Genomic DNA, 7,773 nt, shown 5'->3' on the forward strand with positions numbered 1-7,773 from the left:
TCTTCAACACCCCTCCTCCTAGATCTCCTCTCTGCCCTCTGATTTTTCTTTGGTGTCTCCACAGGTATTGTTTCGTCAACAGGTTCCATTTGAGGTCTCACAATGAGATCCTCTTCCACGCCACCTTGGAGCCAGGATTCTACCCTAGCCTTTCGTGAGGTCCTCGGCGTCTCTATAAATTTTTCCATTGGAGATCGATGCACTAAAGCTCCATCTGTGATCTCTGGTAGCCTCAGTGTCATGATATCGTCATCGTCTGATGTTCCCATGAGTGTCATTTCAGGTCTCTCCAATATGCTAACCTCCTGAGGAGATTCAGTTCCGATCGGTGTCGTGTTTTGAATCGGCCCAGTGGGGACCATGGGCGTCGGCTGTGATTCTGGCACATTCTGGATCACTGGTGCAATATTCTGGATCACCGGTGCAATATTTTGTATAGCCTGCTCTACGGGTGGGCTCCGGGGATGAATTTTTTCTTTAATCAAATTCTCCGTTTGATCAATCACCTGTTGTTTCACATGTGGTAATTTATTCTTGGCCCATCTGATTGCCACCGTGTAGGCCTTTTTCCAGTCCGGGGTAATAAAATCCACAATTTCATTGAGCCATTCCTCCAGGCAAGCCTGGTAGTGTTGAAATAATATCAAACATGTGGTATAGCCCCAATTTTTTGCGTTTCCCATGATGAGGTCCATTGTTTGGCCTTTGGGGAATGCCGGGTTAATCATCCCCATTAATACCTCGACCATTCTTTCGATCATCTTGGGTTGTGGTTTCCCCCCTGTTGGGTCCACATTCTGTAAGTGGTGTACCACTTTCAGAATATTATACAATTTTTGGACCAGCCTTTTAAACCTGGGGTCAGCCGGTTGTAGCCCTCTTTCAAATCCCCCATTCCTTTGGGGAGGTCTCCTTGGGTCTGGTCCCATCCAACCACGGCTCACTGCGGCCGCATATGAATAAGGACGGGAATCCGGTTTACGGAAAGACCATGGGGGAGGCACTGGCGGGTTAGGAAATTGAGGCTGAACCCTTCCACCCCGATGGTCAAATGCCACCGGCCGACCGCCGGAGCGAAAGGGAGGTGCACTGGCCTTCCACCCCTGGAATCTCCCTCCACCTTGATTCCCAACTCCCGTCTGATATCCATTCTGGCCTCGGCGACCATACCGGGCCACTGTCCATCCCTCATCCATCATTTTGTTGTAGATTTACGTAATTTTTATTTTTATGAACTCTTTTTTTGTTTTTTTATATTTTTTATTTTTGTAATTTTTTTGTTGTTATAGTATATATTTTTGTAATGTTTTTGTATATTTTGTTGTATTTTTTCAGTTTTTATTGTTTTTGTATCCGTTTCTTAGTTTTCTGTCCTTGTCATAAAGTTACTGATTTTCCTGTCGCCTTTGCTATATAATTAATCAATGTTCTATTGTCTAGTCTATAAATTGTATGTTCTACAATGAACTATCAGGTATAGTATTGATAATGTATTGTAAAGATGCCAAAAGAATATTTTTTTCAAAAAAAATTTTTTTAATAAAGAAATAAAAAATAATAAAGAAACTATCAAACAAAAGTTGTTTTCATTCAATTGTACTTGTATTTATCCAATTATATGTTTGTGTGTGCCAACAACAACGTTTCGGCTTATGTCAAGCCTTCTTCAGGTTTTAGCACACAATTTCTATGATCCTACTGTTGTAGCAAGAGCTGTTACTCGTTCAAAAACAAACATGAAATGACCGGATTTGGCTGGTTCCCTATTTATAGCCTCTGTCTCAGTGACTCCTCCTTCGTCTTTACCAGCGTATTTATTCCAATGCCCTTCATTCACCAGTCTTATTCTTATGTGCAATTAGTGTAAATAGTGTATATATATATATATATGTTTTTAATTAATTAATTAATTAATTTAATCCTGTATATAGTATGTTAGTGATTATTATTTAGTTTTTTAACTCTTTAATTCTAGAATTCCTTAAATAAACAAATGAATAACTGATCGATTATAGAATTGAAATTAGGGTTAATTAGGGTTAATTAGGGTTAATTGAAAATTAGGTTGAGTCAATTTTAGTGTTATCATCAATTAGGGTGGGATCAAATGGTTAAGGTTAGGGTAAGGTTAGAATTAGGATTAATCCAATTAGGGTTGAGTGTGATTAGGATTAATTAAAAATTAGGGTTAACAAATGGTTAAGGTTAGGGTTAAATCAAAGTTAGGGTTAGTAAATCTAGGGTTGGGATTAATTTAACATTGGGTAAACTAGGGTTACTTACAATTAGGGTTAACCAATCAAGGGTTAACTAAAATTAGGGTTGGATGAAATGGTTAAGATTAGGGTTAGATTAGAAGTTGGATCAATTAAATTATGATTATATTAATTTAACATTGGGTAAACTAGGGTTACTTACAATTAGGGTTAACCAATTAAGGGTTGACTGAAATTAGGGTTGGATGAAATGGTTAAGATTAGGGTTAGATTAGAAATTGGAGTCATTGAATTATGGTTAAGTGGAATTAGGGTAAAATTAAAATTAGGGTGGACAAATGGTTAAGGTTAGGGTAAGGTTAAAATTAGGATTAATCCAATTAGGGTTGAGTGTGATTAGGATTAATTAAAAATTAGGGTTAACAAATGGTTAAGGTTAGGGTTAAATCAAAGTTAGGGTTAGTAAATCTAGGGTTGGGATTAGGTTAACATTGGGTAAACTAGGGTTACTTACAGTTTGGTGAAATGGTTAAGGTTAGGGTTAAATTAGAATTTGGATTAGTTGAATTAGGGTTACATGGAATCAGGGTATAATTAAAATTTAAATTAGGGTGAAGATTAGAGCTAAATTAGAATTAGGATTATTTAGGGTTAACTGAATTTAGGTTGGGATCAAATGGTTAGGTTAAATAAGCAGTAATATGCATGTGTATCTAAATAAATTTTCTAATCCTAAAAAATGTTTTTGTAATTTTCTTCTGTCAATTGTCCCTCATAATTTCAACCCATCTTTTTATTTAACCCATATGGTTGTTTTGTCGCTAATTTATGTATCCATTGTCTTTCTCTACATTTTCTTTCTAAATCTGTCCAATTAAAGTTTTTTTGTAATCCAGCCATTCGTAATGACTCTAATCCATGTATTAGGAAATGCTGTACCAGGGGTGTGTCCATTTCTTTTTTATTTTTAATATTATACCTATGCTGTGTAATTCGTGCTGATAACGAATTCTTTGTTTCCCCTACATATTTAATCCCACATTTATTACAAATTATTAAATAAATACAATTTGTGGACCTCGCAGTAAATGTTTGTTCAATTTTTATGATAGTTTTCTCCACTGTGTTTTTGATAAATTTTAGTTTCAACAATTGTTTATCTAGTAATAATTGTTTTTGTGTTAATAGTGATGGTAATTTGGCTCTGACTAACAAATCTTTCAAATTCTTATTCCTCCTATATGCCGAGATTATGTTAAATTTTGGGATTCCTGTAGTCGTTTCCGAAATTTCCTGCAAATTTCGTTTTATTTTATTGTGTAGTACCTTGCCTACTGTACAGAAATTTGTAATGAGAGGAATAACATTTTCTTTCGTTTGTTTTTTGTTGAGAAATGTTTTCAGATGATTTCTTAAATATGATCTCGAATACCCTCTTTTTCGTAGGGTATCAAATAAGATCTTCACCGCTTCCCTAAAATCCTCCTCCCTCGTGCAGATTCGGTGAAAGCGCAGAATCTGGGATTTTACAATTCCTTTAAAAGTATGATTTGGATGGAAGCTAAATTTATGCAATAATGCGTGAGTATCTGTTGCCTTGAAATACACTTTAATATCCAATCGATGATTTTCCTGAAAATTGGGTCCCTTAAATATTGTAGTATCTAAAAAGTCAATAGAATTTTGCTTAATTTCTGCTTTAAGTTTAATTGATGGATCCTGTGAATTTAGTGTTTCCTTGAAATTTTCAAATTCTTGTTTAGTCCCTATCCATAATCCCCAAATGTCGTCCAAATACCGTAGATAACTAGCCGGTTTCTTTTCACATTTGGCCAGTGCTTTTTCTTCCCAGTTGGCCATAAAAATATTGGCATATGCTGGAGCAAATTTTTTACCCATTGCTGTTCCCTTAATTTGCAAATAATATTTTTCATTGAATACAAAGTCATTTCTAGTTAAATTAATTTCTAATAATTGTAATAATTCATCATCTGGTCTGTTTGGATCTGGGTATTTCTGGAAAATTTGTTTTACACATTCAATTCCTGCCGGAATAGGAATATTTGTATATAAACTGTTAACATCCATCGAAAAAAACCAAAAGTCCGAGGTTATTGTAACGTCTTTTACCATCTCTATAAAATGGTATGTGTCTCTCACATAGGATGGATGTTTGATCGAAAGTGGATTTAGATAATGATCCAAATATTCTGCGGTGAAATATGTATCACTCCCACAGTCTGATACTATGGGTCTCCCTGGGGGAATTTCAAATGGAATTGTCCATTTCTCCGGACTTTTATGAATTTTTGGGAGAATATAAAATCTCCTCTCTCTTGGTTCTGAGGTTCCAAGTAGGTACTGTTTTTGTTTTCCATTGATAAATTTTTTCTTTTTTAGATTGTTTATAATTTCCTTTATTTTTGGTAGTGTTTCTCTATAAATGGGTTTTTCCAATTTTTTGTAATATTCTGTGTCATTCAATTGTCTTTCTACTTCCATTATATATTGTTCTCTACTTAGAATCACTACTGACGAGCCTTTATCAGCCGGTTTAATGACTATATGTTTTGTATGCATTAATTCTCGTAAGGCTTTTACTTCTTCTACAGACATATTGTATTTTTCAGTAGTCGGTAAGTAGTGTTTTTTTATTGTCTGCCAATCTTTTTGTATTAATTGTCCCACTTCTGGTGGTAATTTATCCATAGGTGGTTTCCAATCAGAAGAGCCTGTAAATGGTGGTCTCTCCTTACCCATCGAATCCTTAAAGTAAGTTCTTAGCATTAAATTTCGGTGATAATTTTGTACGTCAAATTGTAATTGTATTTTTTGATCCTTACTGACGCTTACTGATGGAATAAATGATAGACCCTTACTTAAAATCTTATATTGTAAGGCAGTTAGTTTGAAATTTTTGGATAAGACCACTATATCTTGGGCTCCCAAAGATTGTAATGTTCTATCCCTCTCCCTGTTAGGACTTAGAGGCTGACCAAGTTTAAAGTCTTCCCCCAGTGGTCAAGCATAGCGGTCGCCGTTTCTTTTGTCCAGTGGATTCCATCCTCCTCCACCTGGAATTGGTCCTCAGGTAAGAGAGGAAGGTAACCCACATTCTTCTGAATATGGTCATTCAATGTTCGCAGATTGTCCTGTTCCTCTGTCGGAAGATTTAGCGAGTAATTAATCAGAGGAACCCAAATTTCTGCGTACGGGAACCTCTTTTTCGTTGTTCTAATCACCGCTTGTACATTTTTAACTGTCGTTTCTTTTGATTTATTCAGTCTGCTGTTTATGCCGAATGACAATATCACTTTTTCTATCACCAGATCTTCTGGTGGTACCGTTTTCTCCATCAGGTAATGTCCGTGCCGGAAATGACTTCCCGGGTAACTTTCAATTTGTACGTTTCCGTATGGATGATCCGGTATTCGACTCAAATTAGAGTCCCCCATAATTAGCCACTTCTTCGATACTGACAAATTCCATTCCACTAACTTCCTCTGCGTGTTGGGATGTCTATTAACCCTATATAGTTGGGATTGTGGTGGTATGATGCGAGTGGAGGACTCCGGGAGAACCTCCTCCTCTTCTACCTCTTCATCTGCCCGCCATTGGTTCAATACCTGGGTATGAGAATTCTCTACTCTGTCTTCAACACCCCTCCTCCTAGATCTCCTCTCTGCCCTCTGATTTTTCTTGGTGTCTCCACAGGTATTGTTTCGTCAACAGGTTCCATTTGAGGTCTCACAATGAGATCCTCTTCCACGCCACCTTGGAGCCAGGATTCTACCCTAGCCTTTCGTGAGGTCCTCGGCGTCTCTATAAATTTTTCCATTGGAGATCGATGCACTAAAGCTCCATCTGTGATCTCTGGTAGCCTCAGTGTCATGATATCGTCATCGTCTGATGTTCCCATGAGTGTCATTTCAGGTCTCTCCAATATGCTAACCTCCTGAGGAGATTCAGTTCCGATCGGTGTCGTGTTTTGAATCGGCCCAGTGGGGACCATGGGCGTCGGCTGTGATTCTGGCACATTCTGGATCACTGGTGCAATATTCTGGATCACCGGTGCAATATTTTGTATAGCCTGCTCTACGGGTGGGCTCCGGGGATGAATTTTTTCTTTAATCAAATTCTCCGTTTGATCAATCACCTGTTGTTTCACATGTGGTAATTTATTCTTGGCCCATCTGATTGCCACCGTGTAGGCCTTTTTCCAGTCCGGGGTAATAAAATCCACAATTTCATTGAGCCATTCCTCCAGGCAAGCCTGGTAGTGTTGAAATAATATCAAACATGTGGTATAGCCCCAATTTTTTGCGTTTCCCATGATGAGGTCCATTGTTTGGCCTTTGGGGAATGCCGGGTTAATCATCCCCATTAATACCTCGACCATTCTTTCGATCATCTTGGGTTGTGGTTTCCCCCCTGTTGGGTCCACATTCTGTAAGTGGTGTACCACTTTCAGAATATTATACAATTTTTGGACCAGCCTTTTAAACCTGGGGTCAGCCGGTTGTAGCCCTCTTTCAAATCCCCCATTCCTTTGGGGAGGTCTCCTTGGGTCTGGTCCCATCCAACCACGGCTCACTGCGGCCGCATATGAATAAGGACGGGAATCCGGTTTACGGAAAGACCATGGGGGAGGCACTGGCGGGTTAGGAAATTGAGGCTGAACCCTTCCACCCCGATGGTCAAATGCCACCGGCCGACCGCCGGAGCGAAAGGGAGGTGCACTGGCCTTCCACCCCTGGAATCTCCCTCCACCTTGATTCCCAACTCCCGTCTGATATCCATTCTGGCCTCGGCGACCATACCGGGCCACTGTCCATCCCTCATCCATCATTTTGTTGTAGATTTACGTAATTTTTATTTTTATGAACTCTTTTTTTGTTTTTTTATATTTTTTATTTTTGTAATTTTTTTGTTGTTATAGTATATATTTTTGTAATGTTTTTGTATATTTTGTTGTATTTTTTCAGTTTTTATTGTTTTTGTATCCGTTTCTTAGTTTTCTGTCCTTGTCATAAAGTTACTGATTTTCCTGTCGCCTTTGCTATATAATTAATCAATGTTCTATTGTCTAGTCTATAAATTGTATGTTCTACAATGAACTATCAGGTATAGTATTGATAATGTATTGTAAAGATGCCAAAAGAATATTTTTTTCAAAAAAAATTTTTTTAATAAAGAAATAAAAAATAATAAAGAAACTATCAAACAAAAGTTGTTTTCATTCAATTGTACTTGTATTTATCCAATTATATGTTTGTGTGTGCCAACAACAACGTTTCGGCTTATGTCAAGCCTTCTTCAGGTTTTAGCACACAATTTCTATGATCCTACTGTTGTAGCAAGAGCTGTTACTCGTTCAAAAACAAACATGAAATGACCGGATTTGGCTGGTTCCCTATTTATAGCCTCTGTCTCAGTGACTCCTCCTTCGTCTTTACCAGCGTATTTATTCCAATGCCCTTCATTCACCAGTCTTATTCTTATGTGCAATTAGTGTAAATAGTGTATATATATATATATATGTTTTTAATTAATTAAT

General features: G+C 37.4%; 1 long non-coding RNA gene across 11 annotated transcripts in view; it reads left to right on the forward strand.

The window, feature by feature from the left end:
* The window catches only part of LOC133475434 (uncharacterized), a 30,173-nt gene extending 22,451 nt beyond the window's left edge, over positions 1–7,722 (forward strand). For 8 of the 11 annotated variants that reach the window (XR_009787828.1, XR_009787824.1, XR_009787825.1 and 5 more), the window contains 5 exons: positions 65–4,988; positions 5,198–5,307; positions 5,546–5,575; positions 5,753–5,846; positions 5,931–7,722. This is a non-coding gene — a long non-coding RNA (uncharacterized LOC133475434). Of the gene's footprint in view, positions 1–64; positions 4,989–5,197; positions 5,321–5,545; positions 5,576–5,752; positions 5,847–5,930 lie in introns of all 11 variants that reach the window. The other 3 variants (XR_009787829.1, XR_009787833.1, XR_009787827.1) reach the window with 3 other exon arrangements.
* Positions 7,723–7,773: the final 51 nt, after the last annotated feature.

The sequence above is a fragment of the Phyllopteryx taeniolatus genome, chromosome 3 (genome assembly GCF_024500385.1).
Source record: "Phyllopteryx taeniolatus isolate TA_2022b chromosome 3, UOR_Ptae_1.2, whole genome shotgun sequence".
NCBI lineage: Eukaryota > Metazoa > Chordata > Actinopteri > Syngnathiformes > Syngnathidae > Phyllopteryx > Phyllopteryx taeniolatus.